Source organism: Salmo trutta, chromosome 31 (assembly GCF_901001165.1).
Source record: "Salmo trutta chromosome 31, fSalTru1.1, whole genome shotgun sequence".
Taxonomy (NCBI): Eukaryota; Metazoa; Chordata; class Actinopteri; order Salmoniformes; family Salmonidae; genus Salmo; species Salmo trutta.
In genome coordinates this window covers 8,815,005-8,837,033 of record NC_042987.1, presented here as the reverse complement: position 1 = coordinate 8,837,033, position 22,029 = coordinate 8,815,005, and the positions used below count along the sequence as shown (strand labels likewise).

The following is a 22,029-nucleotide window of genomic DNA, read 5'->3' as shown; positions in this document are numbered from 1 at the left end:
CAGGTTAAATTTCATTTCCACGATGTAATAAAAGTAACAAAGGGCACGAAAGAAAAAAAGATGGACGTGACTTTGTACAGGATGTAAAAACATTTATTTAGCATGGCAATTTTTCACACTTTTACTTTACATTGTCAACAGCTGTCACTGGACAAATCCTCCACGTTAATCATCAAATGGGTCCTGTTTAAATACTTCTACAAAAAAAAAAGGCATAATTTCTTCACTTCCTTGAAATGAACACTGATTTAACGTGACCGGTTAGAAGAACTACGATATGTAGTTTCTCCACTCACTCTGCTTCACTGGTCCATCTCAACAATCGAATACTTATAAGTTCACAACGTTCTCTCTGAGCAGTTATGGATGGTGACGTTAGTACATAGATATAAATAATATAGAAAGATTGAATGGGATAGCTGTTGATTTAGCTCCTGCTTTAACTTGAGGAAAAATGGCCACAGTTAAACACGCGAAATGTGTAGAACTGTCCTTACACCCAAACGGTTTTGAGATTATTTGTGATTCGAGGCATCCATCCTTCCATATCTTGGAAGAAAAAAAAACTCATTCTGAAAAATGATTTGGCCAGTGGAGTACTTTGTAGGTAACATTCTCCTCATTCAATAAATACACATTCTTCAAAATATACAAAACATATAAAACACTCTAGCCTATTCCATAAGTGTACATTTACAAAACAACGTCCAGAGCTTTGAAAGAGAGACAGCCGGGATTCTTGACCCAAAATGTAAAATAACACACAAATCTTCTTTCTGTCCAGTGATCAACATGGATGTCACTATCAAGATAAAATTCAATCAGACAAGGTACTACTTAATTGATCCCCAAAAAGGGACAATTTGATGAAGTGTTATTTCACCTTATCTAACCGCCTGTCCTTAAAGTACACAAATAAAGCTTTTCTACAATCCTTTTTTTAAATGTGTAATTTTTGATGTGTCCATACTATGGCGCGGGGCCTTGGAATAGTCAGATCAATGTCTGTGGGAACGGGAGCTCCAGCGTTCCACCATTAAGAGTAACTCTCGTTCTCACTCCAGCTCGTTATCCAGGCTTTCTTTTCCAGGCTTCCCAGTTGGTCTTTCTCCTCCTTTTGTATCCGCACCGCATTGTAACTGGGAACGCTGTCGTCGTACTTGGAGCGTCTGAAAAACCCACACTGTCGGCGGCAACAACAAAAAAAACAGCACATAGAAAGTCAGTAACTAGCAGTTTTGAGCCTCTCGACAACATGAAAGGAATAGTTCACCCTCACATCAAACTATGGAAAAGTCTAAATGTTTGATTTTGGGGTGTACTATCCCTTTAAGGGCAGAGATGTGAGTGAGGCTCTTGAACAGTAGGAGGCGATACAGAGCCGTCGGTGGTCCTACATGCAGAAAGCTGTAATGTAGCAACGCCCCTATAAACCAGGCTGAGAGAGAACCACTTCAGAGCCTTCAGACAGGAAGTGCTTGAAGTTCCAATGGCGACCACAGAAGCAGAAACCAGAGACGGAGAGCGATGAAGACCACAAGGACCAACCCAGAAGGTCTTTAGAGCGATAGAACAGTTCGTGTACATGGCATAAGGATTTTTCAACCAAAGGAAGCATTCATCCCCACACGGCCATGCAAGTAAACCGTCCATAACTCAACAACAGTTAGAAAGAAGGACATTTCCAAGCAGAAACTAGAAGTGCTTTTTCTACAGCAACCTGTCAGCTGAGCTCTTTAACATTCCATCCGTTCCCTCGTCAAAGCCATTGCATTTGATTTCGTAGCTCTGAGCCCCTTTACTGCTTGTTCATTAGCGAAAGCGCCCCCCCCCCCCCCCCCCATTCAGCGATAGTTAGTCTGCCACTGTGTCCGTCCATCCTCTGTGACCCTGGGCATGTATGGGTGGGTATAGATGCGTTTACCCCAGAGACAGCGTCTCTCCCTCTTTTACGCATCAGAAGACGTCAATCTCTCTTTGTCAGAGGGGGGTACATCCTCTTTCTTTTTCCCGAAGAAACCACACTAAAGAGAAGCAATTGCATTAGTGTGTGTGTGCGTGTGTGTGTGTGTGTGTGTGTACGTACGTGTGTGTATTCATACTGTAAACAGTGACATTTATCCGTGCTCTTCTAGTCTTACCTTCCACAGCAGGAAGACCAGCAGGCCGAGTAGCAGCAGCCCTAACAAGATGGCCACCAGGATGATCCACCACGGGAGTCCTCCGTACTGAGCCACACGGCGCTCTGGGAACACCGTCACTCTCACCTGAGAAAAGACAGCAGCAATAGAGGGTCAACAGGAAGTCAACAGAAAGATGTGGGTGTTTTTTTTTTTTGTGTTCGAAATGTGAAACTGGTCAAGTACCTGCGTCTCGGCGTTCCTCAGGACCATGTTTTTAGCAGCGCCGTCCACTCTGAGAGAGGCTTTCACGATCACGTCCAGATAGTTCAGCTTGGAGTACTCCTGTTGGGAAACACAGAGGGGGGTGAGAGTGGACAGGAACGTGAGGTGCAGTCAAATAGCAGAGGGAGGTGCGTGTCTTACCTCCAGGAATGTGCTGTTCCAGAGGCGGGATCTGAGCAGGATGACTGCATTACTGTCCAGGCCCTGAAGGGGGCAGCGAATCTCCACACACTTTGCCCCGTCCTCACACGACTGTAACACACACAGACACACACACACACACACACACACACACACACACACACACACACACACACACACACACACACACACACACACACGTTAGAGTAGAGCTCGTATACGACTAATAACACAACATTTAAACGTTGAGCAGCTGGGAGAGAAGGTTGTGTTACCAGAGTAGTGTATTTCCTCTTGTCAGTCAGTCGTGCGATGGTTCCCCCCCTGAGGTTTGTCCGTCTCCCCTACGGCTCGTCTTCTCCTGGTGCTGCTCGGCTCCTAAACGGAGTGTGACACAAGATCATTCGGAACAAACATTCCCTTGGTGAGAACAACAGAGGTAACTGTACTGGGACTGTTAGTTTGTTTGCCTTGGGACCAGAAAGGTCCAAGGAGATTGGAGTTTCCTAACCTCTTTGACAGTGAGTGAGTTGATCTCTCTCTCAGGGGAGCAGGTGATCTGTTCCAGGCCTCTGGAGTCGATCTTCATCAGGTACAGGAGCCACTTCCCCTCCACCGTCTCCTTTGGCCAATTGACGATCAGGGCGGCGCTGCCGTATGTCTTCAGGGGCTTCCCCAGGTTAATCACCTGTCAATCAAAAGGCAGTCAAAGGACAGGTGAGTTCAGTTTATAGTGGACCCTGTTTGATAATGACGTCATTATTCCGGAAAAGAACCAAACGAATAGGCTTACCCTGAACTCATACTCGATGGGGCTGCCGATGTCTCCCTCGGACTTCATGGCGCTCTCACCTTTGACCTCTCCAGTAAAGTAGACCTGGGAGGGCTTGGCCACTCTGGGAAAACAAGAAACACGCCGTGAACACAAACGTCGTCATACTGACGCTCCGATGCTGGCAGGTGCGACAACTCATTTGGTTCTCACGTGTAAAAGCACATGAAAGCACATTAAAGTAAGCAGCTGGCAAATCATATCGTTGTACCCTGTGAGGGACAGCAGCAGCTCGATCACCACTTTGGCCTTGGCCTTGACTCTGGCCACGTTTTGCTGGTCACTCGTCCTGAAAGGTCAGAGGTCAAATCAGCACCGTTGGTCAAATGTAGCCGTGCAGCATCTCATCGTGGAGGGAGGCGGGCGGCGTATACTCACGTCTCCAGCTTCAGATCTATCTCCAGCTCTGTGGTGTTCAGAGAGATGCCAGCTGTACTCAGGATGATGTAGAACGTCGCCTGAAACACACAGACGGACAGGTCAGCACGCGCACGCGCTTCAGCCGGTGATGGTGATTGGCCTCGGCGTCTCTCACCTCTGAGCCTCGCTTGAAGGGGTTCCCCAGCTCACAGTCTGCCTGGGAGCCGTTCGTATTGGTCACACAGATCACCTGCTTGTCCTGCAATCGACAACAGCCAAGTCACAACTCGGTAACCGGCCTGAAGAACGGAAGAGGGGAAGGAGAGAGAGAGAGAGGGCGTGTGACAGAAGAGGAGAGGTGTAAACTCACCGCGTTGGGTGCAGAGCGGGAGGCAGAGTAGGAGAGCGAGGGGGGGAAGGAGGCAACCAACGCCGCCTCGTGGGCATCATCTCCATTCTGATTGGTCACCGTGATCTCCAGGGCGATGTCCTTCTGGTCGCTAAGGGAGACTACTGGCACCCCATCCTCTCTGCAAGGACACCGGCAGATTTATGTCAGCGTTGATTCCATTCACCCAGGTGTTGGTTAGCGACACAGGTTCAGATGTTCTACTCACATAGGTAGTGGATGGAAGACGTCCTTGTTGGGTTCTCTGTAGCAGAAGCGATGCTGGAGCTGTACGTTGCTCTGACACACATTATCACTGCCACAGCCCTCCTTCAGGAAGCTCACCTACACACACAGGGAACAGCATGCCGATCAGACAGACTCACGCCAGACCAGAGGGAACGGGCTTTAAGAGCAGGCCACGGTCGTAAAACTCTTGTCACACAGGCCGACCCGAAGCTGGCCAATAGGAGACTGTGTTACGGTTGTCGTCGGTCACCTCAGCGCGGGCCGTGATAGGCTCGTTGGAGTCGAGGATGGGCGGGAGTTCTGGGAGCGCTCTTCTTTTCCTTTTGGAGTTCTTTATCTCCACGGTAACGTCGATGGGGATTCCCCTGAGCTTGTCCTTAATGTTCTCCTGTAGGTGACAGACACACAGATTACAGATAAGAGATACGTGGTACTGGCTTATATATCACTGGCAAAGGACAGAGGAGGCTGATTCTTGTCCGTATTTTACCCGCAAGGTTGGTGAAAGACCGTCTTGAGATTATCTCTCTCTTTCCTCCCCTCTCGCTACCCCTCCCTCTTTCTTACGGCAAGCAGTGTCACGAGTCGTGCGAGTTGGGATCTAGTACCTGCAGGGTGAGTTTGGCGGTGATACACTCCTTCTTGCCCTGTCCACTGAGGACGAGAACACCGGTGGACTGGTAGTCGTTGACGTCGCTGGAACGCGTGGAGAAGGTCACTCTGGGAGGGAGACCCTTCTTCCGACGCTCCGCCTCCACCTCAAAGGAGTACGCCACCGCTGAGGAGGGGAGAGAGAACGAGACAGAGAGAGAGAGGGAGAGGGACAGTTACTTTTGCATACAGATCTAAGGCCTAAAAAGCCCACTGAAGAAATCATAACACAAAAGGTGTTGTCTTACTCAGTCTGGGGCTGTAGGATTTAGGGTTGGCGGTGTAGGAGAAGCAGGCCTCTACCTCCAAGCTGGAAACACAGCAAGTCATTTGTATTTGTGAACATGGTTTAAATGGTTTCTCATTGTCCCTATTTTGCAGGTAAACAGCACACTCACCAGATGCTGTTGCCACAGTTTTTCTTAGTCAGATCGATCTCCTTTGGCGTTGTCTTGACAACCTTCTGGATGCTAATGACCGGCCGCGTCCTGGAGTGATGTCACAGGGTCAAATGTTTAAAGGTCAAGAAAGTGCCCCCCCCCCAAAAAAAGAAGGTATTAACAAATGGAATGTAGAAATGTACAAACAAAACATTGTGGGGTAGATGACCGATTGCCATGGTTACCTGTAGACGAACACAGAGTCGGAGAGAGATCCAACGGCCAGGTCAGGGTACGAGTTCCTGTCCAGGTCCATGTTACCGGCTAGGGAATAACCAAACAACTTTGTCTCCGATGGCACTCCTGACAACACCTGTGCAGGTTTGACGTTGATGCCCTGAGCTGAGCCGTGGTAGATAAACACCTTCCCTGACCCACTGTCATAATAGGGTGCTCCCACAGCGATGTCTGGCAGAGAGAGAGGCAGCATTACTCACCATCTACACACACACACACAAAGGCAAAGACAGACTTATCAATACACACACACACGTGCGCGCCCCTTACCCTTATAGCCATCCAGGTTGAGATCTCCCAGGTTTTCTACGGCCAGTCCAAACATGGAGTCCCGAGGTCCGTCTATCCTGGTGGGCGTGACCTTACTCCAGTCTCCGCCCTTGTTAACGTAGACATAAATGGCTCCGCCCACCTCCCCGTCCTTCTCAAAAAACTGCGGGGCTCCCACCACGATGTCCTCCCACCTAGAGCCAGAGAGACCGAGAGGGAGCAAGGGAAACAGAGAGAGATCGTCTCAGCACGGAACTAGTCGCCTCAACTCCAAGATCATCCGAGGGGCTCGAGCCAAATGACACCCTGGCACGTGGAGAGAAACCGCTTTTGATGGGGAAGGTGCAGCGTATAGATTCGCCTCGTTGGCGGTCGGGAGAAAGAACGAGAGAAAAAGAGCGAGACGTACCCGTCGGCGGTCAGATCCACCACAGCGAGGTCGTAGCCGAACGACGAGGCCAGCCCCTCCCCTTCCAGGATGTGCTCTGGTGACAACATGGTGGACGCTTCGGTCTCCTTCTTTAGCAACACCACTGCCCCGCTGTGATTGGCTCTCGGGGCACCGGCAACCACAGTCAGCTGACCCTTCTTAGTGATGGCCTTCCCCGAGTCCAGAGAGAAGCCTGATAGGAGAGACATATTTAAATCAATCAATCAGTCAGTCCATGTACTGTACGGGCCGCATAAAAACAGCCTTGCTCCAGGTGAAGAGCTGGTGCTTCGCTAAATGGATGGGACACCGGCTGAATACGGATGTAGACGGACAACGACAAAGAAAAAAAAACACGTTTAGAATAATGTTTTACTGACCGCGCATGACACAGCACGAAGGGACCAAACCAAACAGGAACACTAACAAAAACAGCACCTGGACTTGGCATCACCCCGACCCATTCCCAAAACATGAATGATCTCATCCATATGCCGCACTCGGGCCAAAGCTTTGTGTTGTACAGATTCACTGTTCTCTCTGTCATGTGGACAAGTTGGTTGGAACTTGAGGTGATTTATAGATCACCTCGACGTCATTGTAAATAAGAACGTGTTCTTAACTGACTTGCCAAGTTAAATAAGGTTCAATAAAATAAAAACATTTTCAAAATCGAACACGTTTCCCCGCCCATGACGATAACTAGTGCACTGAGTCATTCCATTGGTTATGGAGAGCATGATGTCATCGCGCGGGAAGTAATACAAACCTAAGTAGCTATTGGCCCGTTACGTCGGTCTCCATAGCAATCTGAGATGGAAGTGACTTGTACACAGTGTTTCAACACTGGAGCTGGACACGGTGGTTGTGAAGAGCTCACCTGGACACACATAGAGGAGGGCGAGCGAGAGGAACGAGGGACGGAAGAGTTTAGATGTACCTACCCAAGTAACTGTTAGCGGGCACGGGGACCAGGTCTGGGTCTAACCGGTTCTCATCGCCCACCTCATAGGGCCCGTCGTCATAGAAACCCATCTCCAACAGAGTGTTGTTCTTCTGCTCTACTCTCACCACACCTGGAGGGGTGGGGGATGGAGGGATGGAAGGATGGAGGGATGGAGGGATGGAAGGATGGAGGGATGGGGGATGGAAGGATGGAAGGATGGAGGGATGGGGGATGGAGGGATGGAAGGATGGAGGGATGGGGGATGGAAGGATGGAGGGATGGGGGATGGAAGGATGGAGGGATGGGGGATGGAAGGATGGAGGGATGGGGGATGGAAGGATGGAGGGATGGGGGATGGAAGGATGGAGGGATGGGGGATGGAGGATGGAGGGATGGAAGGATGGAGGGATGGAAGGATGGAGGGATGGAGGGATGGGGGATGGAGGGATGGGGGATGGGGGATGGAAGGATGGAGGGATGGGGGATGGAAGGATGGAAGGATGGAGGGATGGAAGGATGGAAGGATGGAGGGATGGAGGGATGGAGGGATGGGGGATGGAAGGATGGAAGGATGGAGGGATGGAGGGATGGAGGGATGGGGGATGGAGGGATGGAAGGATGGAGGGATGGGGGATGGAGGGATGGAAGGATGGAGGGATGGGGGATGGAGGGATGGAAGGATGGAGGGATGGGGATGGAGGGATGGAAGGATGGAGGGATGGGGGATGGAAGGATGGAGGGATGGAAGGATGGAGGGATGGGGGATGGGGGATGGAGGGATGGAAGGATTGGGGGGATGGAAGGACGGGGGATGGGGGGATGGAGGGATGGGAGATGGGGAAGTGAAGGGGAACATGGAGATGATAAGATGAGGAGGAAAATCTCAACACAAGCAAATAATGAATGGAAAAACAGTAACTTAAAAACATGACAAAAACAACACATGAAACATCCTCATGAGCTGAATTTTTTGGGGGAAAAGTTATGTACACGATGACATGACCCTAATCGAAAACAAAAATGTTTTATCATTGTGGTTTTGCTACCACTAGAGGTCACAGCGGTTCATAGATTTGAGCATCAGCTGATGAGAGAGGAAGGGGCCATGTAGACTGTACTAATCTAATCTACCTAACCCTGGCCTAACCCTGACCTTATCCCCTAACCTTACACTGACCCCTAACCCTGACCTTATCCCCTGACCTTACACTGGCCCCTAACCCTGACCTTATCCCCTAACCTTACACTGACCCCTAACCCTGACCTTATCCCCTGACCTTACACTGGCCCCTAACCCTGACCTTATCCCCTAACCTTACACTGACCCCTAAACCTGACCTTATCCCCTGACCTTACACTGACCCCTAACCCTGACCTTATCCCCTAACCTTACACTGACCCCTAACCCTGACCTTATCCCCTAACCTTACACTGACCCCTAACCCTGACCTTATCCCCTAACCTTACACTGACCCCTAACCCCGACCTTATCCCCTAACCTTACACTGACCCCTAACCCTGACCTTACACTGGCCCCTAACCCTGACCTTATCCCCTAACCTTACACTGACCCCTAACCCTGACCTTATCCCCTGACCTTACACTGACCCCTAACCCTGACCTTATCCCCTAACCTTACACTGACCCCTAACCCTGACCTTATCCCCTAACCTTACACTGACCCCTAACCCTGACCTTATCCCCTAACTTTACACTGACCCCTAACCCTGACCTTATCCCCTAACTTTACACTGACCCCTAACCCTGACCTTATCCCCTAACCTTACACTGACCCCTAACCCTGATCTTATCCCCTAACCTTACACTGACCCCTAACACTGACCTTATCCCCTAACCTTACACTGACCCCTAACCCTGATCTTATCTCCTAACCTTACACTGACCCCTAACCCTGACCTTATCCCCTAACCTTACACTGACCCCTAACCCCGACCTTATCCCCTAACCTTACACTGACCCCTAACCCTGACCTTACACTGGCCCCTAACCCTGACCTTATCCCCTAACCTTACACTGACCCCTAACCCTGACCTTATCCCCTGACCTTACACTGACCCCTAACCCTGACCTTATCCCCTAACCTTACACTGACCCCTAACCCTGACCTTATCCCCTAACTTTACACTGACCCCTAACCCTGACCTTATCCCCTAACTTTACACTGACCCCTAACCCTGACCTTATCCCCTAACCTTACACTGACCCCTAACCCTGATCTTATCCCCTAACCTTACACTGACCCCTAACACTGACCTTATCCCCTAACCTTACACTGACCCCTAACCCTGATCGTATCTCCTAACCTTACACTGACCCCTAACCCCGACCTTATCCCCTAACCTTACACTGACCCCTAACCCTGACCTTACACTGACCCCTAACCCCGAGCTTATCCCCTAACCTTACACTGACCCCTAACCCCGACCTCTAGCCCCTGAGCCGGAACTCATAGATCTGAAAGGATGAGATAGGTGTACGCAACATGGTCCATCTACCCCTCTGGTAGGCGTTTCCCGTATTATCGACACCAATCTGATCCTTTCAGATAAACGACGAGTGTTTGATTTCAGGCACACACGCTCTCACCCTCCACCTACCTTTCCAGTTGTAAGCTCCAGGAGCACCAAACACCAGGTAGTGGTAGTCCCTGGTGAAGGTGGCAGACAGACCCTGTTGGCATGAACCAAACCTCTCATGGCCGCGTGCCCGCCCCTCACAGAACCTCCAGTTCCCTCCGTCCTCATCAGACTCGGTACCGATGGTCAGGTCCTGGCTCAGCACGTAACACCGCCCCGTGATGTCACGAGACTCCTGGGCTGTGTTCACAAACAGACGGCGCTGGTAGCGGTGGGCACACGTCTGGAGAGAGAGCAGAGGGATTGGTTAACAGAGCTGTCAGTCGGGTCAATCATTTAAAACGCACTCATGCGCACGCACGCACACACACACACACTTACCACAATCTTTCCTCCCGGCCCCTGGCTGTTTACTGTTACACCCATCCATTGGTTCTCCTTACTCTCGGTGTTCACGTCCTCTGCACACACACACAAAAAAATCCTCAAATCCTGATCAGCTGCTGAAAACCTAGTGATGGCTAGCAGACGACTCCCTTGTAAGGACTTGTGTGGACAGACGACGAGCGAAAAGGCGCGTGTTTAGAGGTGAGCTCACCATCGTTGTCGAACTGCACTCGGCTACAGCTGGAGGAAGTGGAAGTGGTGTCACAGTTGTAGAGTCCTCCTGTGATCTTGGCCTTCTGACCTCTCAGAGCTTTGGCCCTTGGAGCACCAACCAGCAACCTGTAACACACACACCACAAGGCCATGTTTGAATACAGGAAACACACACACACACACACACAGCAATATTACAACATGACTGGTACACACATCACTCCCTGTTCTTGTCCGATCCACATTTTCCAAAGCGGTCATCATTCAAACCACCAGCGTAGACCCATTATAAGAGGAAGCTACAGTCGGTGAGCCAGTAGATCTGGGACAATGTGGAGTCCTACACTTTGACACCTGCGGTAATCTTAACCAGCCTGTCAGCAGCCCTCGGTCCTCCCCTCTCACTTTCCCTCTGAGTCACACAGCATCTCCCTTTCAACAGAGAACATCAGAGAGTGTCTCTCACACACACACACACACACACACACACACACACACACACACACACACACACATGCACACACTCAATCAAACTGCTGTTCCCATGATCTGCCCCCCCCCAGCACCCATCAGACAAAGAGAGCTTTCATGATTGGACAGAACTGCGACTCAGCGATAACATTCATCCACAAAGGGTGGGCACACACAAGAAAAAGTGGAATGGAGACACACACATGCACACTCAAGAGAGTGGACACACACACACACACACTCTTTATGGAACCACAGACAAGAGGGGCTCTTAGAGAGGGGTCACAGCCACCACACCCCAGTACCCACGATGCATTACTCAAAGTTTCCCACAGCAGCATATCAAAAGTTCCCCATCACTGAGGCTGTCTGTGTGTGTGTGTGTGTGCACGCGTGCGCGTGTGTTCTTGATGACAATCGTCAGTCATGAAATGAACTGAAGCTTTGCAAGCAGCTCAATGCATAGAAATGCTTAATGCCTGGTCGTACAAATCACATGGTTTTAGCGCAGGCCTGTTTTACCTTGTATCTATTTAGAAACCTTGCTGTGATTTTGGGATAGGCCATTTGTCATGTTCATGGATTTCAGTTTGCATTGATCGCTATGTGGGTCTCAATGCACTTGAACTTGACCTTGAAAAACTCTCATCCGAGGGTCTTTCATCAAAAGGTTTTTTTAAAAAAAAGCCATACTAGAATGATTTCTATGGTTTAAGTACTCGATGAGATTAAGAAAACCCCAGCTGTTTTGAACACAGCTCGTATTCATACCCATGTGGGTGAACAGAGGCATGTTTGGGGTCAAGGGGCCTTTAATGTGGTTAACTCATTAAGAGTGTGAAAGACAGAGATAGGAGAGAGATCGCTCTGCTTAAACAGAGCTACGCTCAAATCATGAGGCATCAAAGCCAAAGGAACTGAATCATGTTAAGAAATGCTATAGATGGAAGGAAAATAGTGTGGAAATCGACCCCAAAAACAATTAGGCAAAAACAAGTTCAATCCCTTCGAGACAATTTCCTGGACAAAAAGGTTTCATTGTAATAGTGAAGGTGTAAACTTGGCAGTAGAAAACTTAAACAGTATATTTGACCTCTCAGCGTCCCTAACAAATCAAAACATTTCAAGCAGACAACCTAAGAAAATGAACAACAATGACAGATGGTTTGATGAAGAATGCAAAAACCTAAGAAAGAAATTGAGAAACCTGTCTAACCAAAAACACAGAGACCCAGAAAACCTGAGCCTTACGCCTTCACTATGGTGAATCACTAAAACAATACAGAAATACACTATGGAAAAAGAAGGAACAGCACGTCAGAAATCTGCTCAATGTAATTGAAGATTCCATAGAATCAAACCACTTCTGGGAAAATTGGAAAACACTAAACAAACAACATGAAGAGTTATCTATCCAAAATGGAGATCTATGGATAAGCCACTTCTCCAATCTTTTTGGGCTCTATAGCAAACAGCAAAAACATATACATGATCAAATACAAATCTTAGAATCAACTATTAAAGACTCCTGTCTTTACATTTCCTACCATGACAAAATACAAACCCCTCCAACCCAAAAAAGGCCTGTAGTGTTGACGGTATCCTCAATGAAATGATCATATATACAGACCACATCCTCCAATTGGCTATACTTAAACTGGTTAACATCCTCTGGCATCTCCCCCGATATTTGGAACGAAGGACTGACGTTGAGGGCATGTCCTGTTAAACCTTGCTAATGCTTTTGTACCAAACAAATATCCGTCTTTAAGCCAAGGCACTGGGCTTGAGTTAGTTTCTTTAGCAAAGACAGAAAAGTGGGCGTGCGCATTAATAAGAGGCCTGCTCTAACTGTGCTGTGTGTAGCATAACACCATGGTGTCTGGCCTCTCAGCCAAGAACTGACAGAAACTCACTGGTTCCTCTTAAGTCAACTGGGGACAAAACATTTCGTTGATGATCTACCTCACTCGCCTTGCCAACGTACACATACGTTTCCCGTGCCAGTAAAGCCCCTTGAATTGAAATTGAATTGAGACGGGAGAAAGAGAGCGGGAGAGAGTGATGTGGCTGCTGACTCCTCTGGGCCTCAGTGGAGATTTCCCAGAGTGGAGAGATCATGTGGAGGGGTGTGAGTGGAAATAAATGAATGGAATCGTGCCCAGGTAATTAAGCGACTGCTCCAACACTGATCTGAAAACAAAGAGCATCCTTCGTGTTGCCCCCCTGCTATACATACACTAACAGGAAGTCAGGAGAATAGGTGGAAGGAAGAGGTATCCCCTTAGCCACGCCGACGCTGTAGTTTGGTAAAACCCTGTGGTCACTTGGGTTAAGGCTACACTCAAGGTACACGTTTCCACTTCACCACAGATCTAAGATCACATTACCCTCCTCAGAATCCTACCCTAAAACATCAGGGCAGGAGGAAAGAGCTGACCCGGCATCAATGGTTAGGAACAACTTGGACCTGCTCCTCAGACTACGCTGCACGGCACATTATGGTTTATAACTACACACATAAACAGAGTGCAATTACCCAGTTATACACAGTGACTGCAGTAAAAGTATATGAAACGATGTTTGAATTGTATGTGGTCTCAATTGTTTACTAATGTCTGGGCAATGTAACGCGTGCGAGGCCCATTACCCAGTAGCCTGCCACTGGTAGTAAAACAGGGAGTGTGAAGAGAGGGAGACAGGGAGTGTGAAGAGAGGGAGACAGGGAGTGTGAAGAGAGGGAGACAGGGAGTGTGAAGAGAGGGAGACAGGGAGTGTGAAGAGAGGGAGACAGGGAGTGTGTGAGAGGGAGACAGGGAGTGTGAAGAGAGGGAGACAGGGAGTGTGAAGGGAGACAGGGAGTGTGTGAGAGGGAGACAGGGAGTGTGAAGAGAGGGAGACAGGGAGTGTGAAGAGAGGGAGACAGGGAGTGTGAAGAGAGGGAGACAGGGAGTGTGAAGAGAGGGAGACGGAGTGTGTGAGAGGGAGACAGGGAGTGTGAAGAGAGGGAGACAGGGAGTGTGAAGAGAGGGAGACAGGGAGTGTGAAGAGAGGGAGACAGGGAGTGTGTGAGAGGGAGACGGAGTGTGAAGAGAGGGAGACAGGGAGTGTGAAGAGAGGGAGACAGGGAGTGTGAAGAGAGGGAGACAGGGAGTGTGAAGAGAGGGAGACAGGGAGTGTGAAGAGAGGGAGACAGGGAGTGTGAAGAGAGGGAGACAGGGAGTGTGTGAGAGGGAGACAGGGAGTGTGAAGAGAGGGAGACAGGGAGTGTGAAGAGAGGGAGACAGGGAGTGTGAAGAGAGGGAGACAGGGAGTGTGAAGAGAGGGAGACAGGGAGTGTGAAGAGAGGGAGACAGGGAGTGTGTGAGAGGGAGACAGGGAGTGTGAAGAGAGGGAGACAGGGAGTGTGTGAGAGGGAGACAGGGAGTGTGAAGAGAGGGAGACAGGGAGTGTGAAGAGAGGGAGACAGGGAGTGTGAAGAGAGGGAGACAGGGAGTGTGTGAGAGGGAGACAGGGAGTGTGAAGAGAGGGAGACAGGGAGTGTGAAGAGAGGGAGACAGGGAGTGTGTGAGAGGGAGACAGGGAGTGTGAAGAGAGGGAGACAGGGAGTGTGAAGAGAGGGAGACAGGGAGTGTGAAGAGAGGGAGACAGGGAGTGTGTGAGAGGGAGACAGGGAGTGTGAAGAGAGGGAGACAGGGAGTGTGAAGAGAGGGAGACAGGGAGTGTGAAGAGAGGGAGACAGGGAGTGTGAAGAGAGGGAGACAGGGAGTGTGACGGGAGGGAGACAGGGAGTGTGTGAGGGAGACAGGGAGTGTGAAGAGAGGGAGACAGGGAGTGTGAAGGGAGACAGGGAGTGTGTGAGAGGGAGACAGGGAGTGTGAAGAGAGGGAGACAGGGAGTGTGAAGGGAGGGAGACAGGGAGTGTGTGAGGGAGACAGGGAGTGTGAAGAGAGGGAGACAGGGAGTGTGAAGGGAGGGAGACAGGGAGTGTGTGAGAGGGAGACAGGGAGTGTGAAGAGAGGGAGACAGGGAGTGTGTGAGAGGGAGACGGAGTGTGAAGAGAGGGAGACAGGGAGTGTGAAGGGAGACAGGGAGTGTGAAGAGAGGGAGACAGGGAGTGTGAAGAGAGGGAGACAGGGAGTGTGTGAGGGAGACAGGGAGTGTGTGAGAGGGAGACAGGGAGTGTGAAGAGAGGGAGACAGGGAGTGTGAAGAGAGGGAGACAGGGAGTGTGTGAGGGAGACAGGGAGTGTGTGAGGGAGACAGGGAGTGTGTGAGGGAGACAGGGAGTGTGTGAGAGGGAGACAGGGAGTGTGAAGGGAGGGAGACAGGGAGTGTGAAGAGAGGGAGACAGGGAGTGTGAAGAGAGGGAGACAGGGAGTGTGAAGAGAGGGAGACAGGGAGTGTGTGAGGGAGACAGGGAGTGTGAAGAGAGGGAGTGTGTATTGTTCTACTGATAATGGCTAACGACACAGCTGCTTTTCCAATCATTCACCACATGTACAGGAAGTAAGAGAATCAAATCCACAGGAAGGACAAAGACAAACATTCAGTGTGTGTGTGCGTGCGTGCGCGTTAGGGTTAGGTTAAGGGTTAGGGAAAATAGGACTTTTTAATGGTCAAACATTTTTACTCCCCAAAAAGTAAAGCTCTCTTCACACTCCCTGTATGAACAAACACAGCAAAGGGAAACAGTAGAAACAGCCATTCTCTCTCTCTCTCTTTTCACAAACACACAACGAGGCCCAACAGCCTACAGCCGAAAGAAACAGAGAAACACCAAATCGAGGAACAGCTTCCGTGTGAACAGCTCGCTGCCTATACGCACCACCACATCTTGTTACCAAGCAACGATGGATCAACATCAGTGAAACTTTCAGAACATTTCAGTTCTAAATGGATCCCAGAACATTTTACAGAACCCTAATGAATTCCAGAAGTCTTGACGTTTTAACGCCAAGTTCTCTATGCTCCTCGCCAGGACTGATATAAACCCAGGGTTGTGTTAATTAGAATACACCGTAACAAAACGCTTTGTGCTTCTTATTGGACAAGATCAGGTAGTCCAGTCCCTCAGTGTTTCAGTCCGTTTTCTTCCATTTGGTACCTCGTACCAGGTCTGTGTGGGAGACAGACAGCGTGGATTGAGTAACTGACGGACTGTGTGTGTATTCGGTGCCCAGCTGTAAAAGGTGATTTAGTCTGTCAGCATTCCTCCAGATGTCCCTCCACCACTCCTCAGCTTTGATGTTGGCTAACTTGAGCTAACCTGGATCAGCCTGCAGGCAGGAGAGAACGGGCAGACAAAGAGGTGTGTTTGGGGGAAGAGGTGTGTGTGTGCAGGAGATCATTCTTTCACATGCTGTACATGTATCGTAGTCCAAACAACAACAAAAACTGCAGCGATAAAATATTGCATTCATTTAGCGCTTTTTTTCCCCAGGACTCTGAACAAACCTTTGAACTCTAACCCTAACCTTCCCACTAAACATCAATCTCCTGTCTATCCAGGATCTGAGAGATCAAAGATCTGTCGCACATGGAAACCTCACAGCTCTGCACGCTGGACGTCTGTCTATAGAACATGCTGGAATGGGTTCTCTCTCTCTCTGCCATACACTTTCACGAAGACGTTCTCTCTACCTCTACCTCAGTCCCTTAGTCACAGCCTTCCCTCCTTCCCTCCTCTCTCTCGTTCTCTCCGTGACACTTTATTACTTTCTCCCACGCAGAGAGGAGAGCCAACTCTCTGCAGTTGTGACCGACTTTGGAACCTAACCCACATGCGCACAATCCCTTGCTCTTCAGCGTGTACGTGAGACACACAGACACACCTGCCCCCACCCTCCCCCCCACAGACCCGTGCCAAACAGATCCCTCCATTGCCTGCAGGTATAAAAAAAAACAATTACATTTTTTTTTTTTTTTAATGTGCTCACAAACACACACACCTGTGAGGCACGGGCTCAGTTTGGCAGAACTGCTCGGGCGTGGCACAGACGTGTGACTCACCTTTCACACACACACACACACACACACCCTAGATTCCAAGAAACACCCCCCAGACAGCACAGACAGTCTGGAATCCTGATCTACTGAGGTAGGCAGCGAAGAAGTGTAGCCTCTGGCAGCATTACATAGTGTGTACAGTATATCCTGATGACGCATGGCTGCTGACTTTAGTGCCCTGTACACTGAAGGGTCCACTCGCCCAAGGTCAGTCAACGGTTACCATTGTGGATTTCAACTCCTGCAGTGCAGTGTGTGCATGTCTGTGCGTTTGTGTGTGTGTGTGTGCGTGCAAGTGTGCGTGCGTGTGTGTGTGCGTGTGTGTGCGTGCCTGTGTGTGTGTGCGTGCGCGTTTGTGTGTGTGTGTGCCTGTGTACACAGTATGTGTGAGTTTGCGCGTGCGTACGGTTTGTTACCAACAACGTGCCGACTCACACGGACACAGTTACAAAAGACCAGGAAGGCCTCATAGCTTCTAATACACAGACTGCACTGCATCAGTCACCACTTTAACGCCACACACACACACACACACACACACACACACACACACACACACACACACACCTCTCACTGCTGAATAGGCACACACATACTCTGCGACGCTGTACAAATGCGCCCACACACACACACACAATCACTTGGCTGTTCATGCATGCACTGATATCTAAGGCCAGCATTTGACCCATAATGTAGGTTAGGATTTGGGGACGTATGACTCAGACCTGCTGATTCAGTGTTTATGAGAGACATGTCCTGAGGGCATATGGAACAGAAACAGACTTTTAGAGTGTGTGTTCCTGAAATGTACAGTGGATTCGGAAAGTATTCAGACCCCTTGACTTTTCCCCACATTTTGTTAGGTTACAGGCTTATTTTCCCTCCTCAATCTACACGCAATACCCCATAATGACAAAGCAAAAACAGGTTTTTAGAAACGTTTGCAAATTTATTTAAAAAAATGTAAAAACTGAAATATGACATTTACATAAGTATTCAGACCCTTTACTCAGTACTTTGTTGAAGAACCTTTGGCAGCGATTACAACCTCAAGTCTTCTTTGGTATGACGCTACAAGCTTGGCACACCTGTATTTGGGGAGTTTCTCCCATTCTTCTCTGCAGATTCTCTCAAGCTCTGTCAGGTTGGATGGGGAGCATCGCTACACAGCTATTTTCAGGTCTCTCCAGAGATGTTTGATCGGGTTCAAGTCCAGGCTCTGGCTGGTTCAGTCAAAGACATTCAGACACTTGTCCCGAAGCCACTCCTGCGTTGTCTTGGCTGTGTGCTTAGGGTCATTGTCCTGTTGGAAGGTGAAACTTCGCCCCAGTCTGATGTCCTAAGTACTCTGGAGCAGGTTATCATCAAGGATCTCTCTGTACTTTGCTCCGTTCATCTTTCCCTTGATCCTGACTAGTCTCGCAGTCCCTGCCACTGAAAGATGTCCCCACAGCATGATGCTGCCACCACCATGCTTCACCGTAGGAATGGTGCCAGGTTTTCTACAGACTTAATGCTTTCTTGTTTCTCATGGTGCCTTTTGGCAAACTAAGTGGGCTGTCATGTGCCTTTTACTGAGGAGTGGCTTCCGTCTGACCACTCTACCATAAAGACCTGATTGGTTGAAGCCTGCAGCAATGGTTTTCCTTCTGGAAGGTTCTCCCAACTCCACAGAGGAACTCTGGAGCTCTTTTAGAGTGACCATCGGGTTCTTGGTCACCTCCCTCACCAAGGCCCTTCTCCCCCAATTGCTCAGTTTGGCCGAGTGGCCAGCTCTAGGAAGAGTCTTGGTGGTTCCAAACTTCTTCCAATTAAGAATGATGTAGGCCACGGTGTTCTTGGGGACCTTCAAGGCTTCAGAAAATGTTTGGTACCCTTCCCCAGATCTGTGCCTCAACACAATCCTGTCTCTGACAATTCCTTCGACCTCATGGCTTGGTTTTTGCTCCGACATGCACTGTCAACTGTGGGACTTTATATAGACAGGTGCGCCTTTCCAAATCATGTCCAATCAATAGAATTTACCACAGGTGGACTCCAATCAAGTTGTAGAAACATCTCAAGGATGATCAATGGAAACAGGAAGCAACTGAGCTCAATTTCAAGTCTCATAGCAAAGGGTCTGAATACTTATGTATATAAAAATCTGAAACCTGTTCTTGCTTTGTCATTATGGGTTATTGTGTGTAGATTGATGAGGGGAAAAAACAATTTAATCCATTTTAGAATAAGGCTGTAATGTAACAAAACGTGGAAAATGTCAAGGGGTCTGAATACTTTCCGGATTTCCCTGTACATGGATTCAACTCAACCTCCATTTTGTGATCACTCTATAAACATCTGTCAGGTTTTCTACATGAGAGAACTCATTGAGGGAATCTCAGGGTATGAAATCTCAACTCTAATCATGTTTGTTTCTGTCTCTACCGCCTGACTGTGCACAGGGCTGACGGCCACGTGCCTCTAATATAGACACAGACCCAAACTGGTACATCAAAGTGTGTGTGTGTGTGTTTAGACAAGTTCAGGTCAGAACTAAGAATGCCCCGACCATTACAGAAAGTTACAGACCTAAAACTCTATAATGACTACAACCCATTACATTCCACACCTTGTTAAAAGGGTAGAATCTATTCTAAACACAAATCCATAACAACAGGTCTAGAATCAGTATAGTCATTGAGCACATGCTGTATAGAATGGGGTCTGGGGTGCGGACAGCTGATCCTAAGTCAGTAGTTAACCGGAGTGTTGAGGGCAGATGGGGGCTAGTCCTGCTGTGCTAAAAGGAGCAGGGTGAAATTAGGAATGAGATTAATGGTAAGACTCCAGAAGGGTGTCACTTTTGTTTCCCATGGTTGGAGGCACATTGTTGGGGGTGCTTTCCCTTAGCCAAAAGCATCTTCGAGGTCAACTAGACTGTCTGGAAATGTTAAGGCTCAGCTGGTTTGAGGTTTCAGACAATGATGTACAGTATATGGCTATACTGCCTAGTTAAATAAAGGTTAAATAATACAAGTGTTTAAATATATGCTTTCACACCATCTAACGCTACTGTGACCCTGACTAACACAATGGCACAGTCCCTGCAGCTCGCCACACCCATAGCCTAGGGACTAGGCTAACTTTTACAGTATTTGCCCCCAACGACAATGACATTCGCCATCTACAGTATAGGCTCGCTTTACTCTACTGTGAGGACACACGGCATAAGGTGCACATGACATGAGACCTGCAGATAATAATAGCATTAATACAATTATCCTAACTAGATCTGTGGCCAAGTGAAAACTCCCCAAAAGTCCATTTCTACCCGGAGCTATTATAAATATACAGAGCAGAGTAAGTGGTTTGGAATCACGAGACTTTTTGTTGTTGCCTAATCCACGACCTATAATGACGTTGGAGTCGCGCACGGACAGGCACGAACCTGCAAAAGGGCAGTAAAGGCTGTAAAACTCACCAATAATTAACCCGTTACAAAAACATGCCGATCTGAAACGTTAACGAAACGTAAGACCAAAACAACCGGAATCGGAGTTAATTAACTAGTGAAAATGACTCCCGAATAAAAAAAGGTAACAATGACGTTGAGACAAACTTCTGCGAAGAACCTGCGAGCCTTTGAAGTGTAACACTGGACTACAGTAGCAGCAACCTGTTAGCGGTCAACTCCGCAACTTCAACGGAAAAATAAACACTAATTAAAAAATAGGGAGACTTACATTCTTTTATCTAACGGGTTTAATTGCCAATGCATAGCCAGAGAGAAACCGAAAAGGCTCCCGGGCTCTCCTTTCTTTTCAAGGACGTTTTCTGTGTCCAGGTTGAAAGCCGATATGTGCGTCCATTCCAGGTGAAAGAGAAGCGAAAGATATGAGATCAACTGGATCAACCTCAACCCCATTGCGGCGAAAATGGTTTAATTCTGTGTGACTGAAAATGAACACCGTTATTTCTCCCGGTAACGCAGCCTGTTTGTCCGGGGTATAGAACTCACGAACAAGTGAAGTGATGTCTGACTTTATGCTGGCTCTCTCGGGCTTTGGGTGGGATGTTGCCCACTTGAAGCTTGTGCCGCGCCCCTCCTACATCCCCACTTCCCTCCCTCCCTCCCTATCCGATCTCTTACCTCAGGTGTTGAGCAACATACAGAAGCTAGCTTACTTTCAACGTGAGAAAAAAAGCTATACTATTGTAGTTGGGGAGTGGTCGAAATTTACACAATTGTTACCCAGAGGAAAATGGAGGAGGGACATGCTTTGAACATTTCAGTCAGTGGGAGGGTTTAGTATTTGTATAGGCCTAGGCTATACAAAGAGCAATTCTAGGAGAGGCACAGGGTTGAACCAGGGACTGTAGTGACGCCTCTAGCACTGAGATGCAGTGCCTTAGACCGCTGCGCCGCTCAGGAGCCCCATTACACCTTGTAATGGTAGGGCTATTCCAGTCATAAGCCCTGTCCTGCCCTGCTCTTGCTTATGTAAACCCTTTTGTGCTGCCTAAGCAATGGCTGTGCTGTGTACGGTGGTAAGGTGGTACTTCAAGTCAAAGGCTTCTTCCTAAAATAGTGTTTTATTTGTCCTGTTCAGTTGGGAGAGAGTGAAGAGGAGGAGGACCGGCAGTAAGCTTGCTACTGCAGTAATGGATTTGAATGAAAACAATATGTTTTTTTGTCAGCCAAAATGAAGCTATTTATCAAAGTTATTGATAATAAGCCATATTCAAGTAATTTACATAACTTACATTACTATAGAGCAGCAGCCACGGAGATGGACAGCTCATAGGTGCTGAAAGTAGGCTAATTCGAGATGGCCTAATTAATTTAAACAGTCTTCATTTTATTTTGACTTGAGGCTATTAACAAGAGGGCTTTGTGTTGGAGCCTATTTGTTCCTATTCAAAAAATAAGAGGTAGACTTACCTGTTTGACAGACTAAATTATAGTCTACTATCCATAGACTTTGTCAGCCAATTCCATCAGTCATCATGCACTCCTTAAAT

The 22,029-nt window shown here is 48.5% G+C and overlaps 1 pseudogene; it reads right to left on the bottom strand.

Annotated features, from left to right (window-relative positions):
• Window positions 1-71: 71 nt before the first annotated feature.
• On the bottom strand, window positions 72-21,081 carry LOC115169444 (integrin alpha-6-like; annotated as a pseudogene).
• Between the last annotated feature and the right edge of the window lie 948 nt (window positions 21,082-22,029).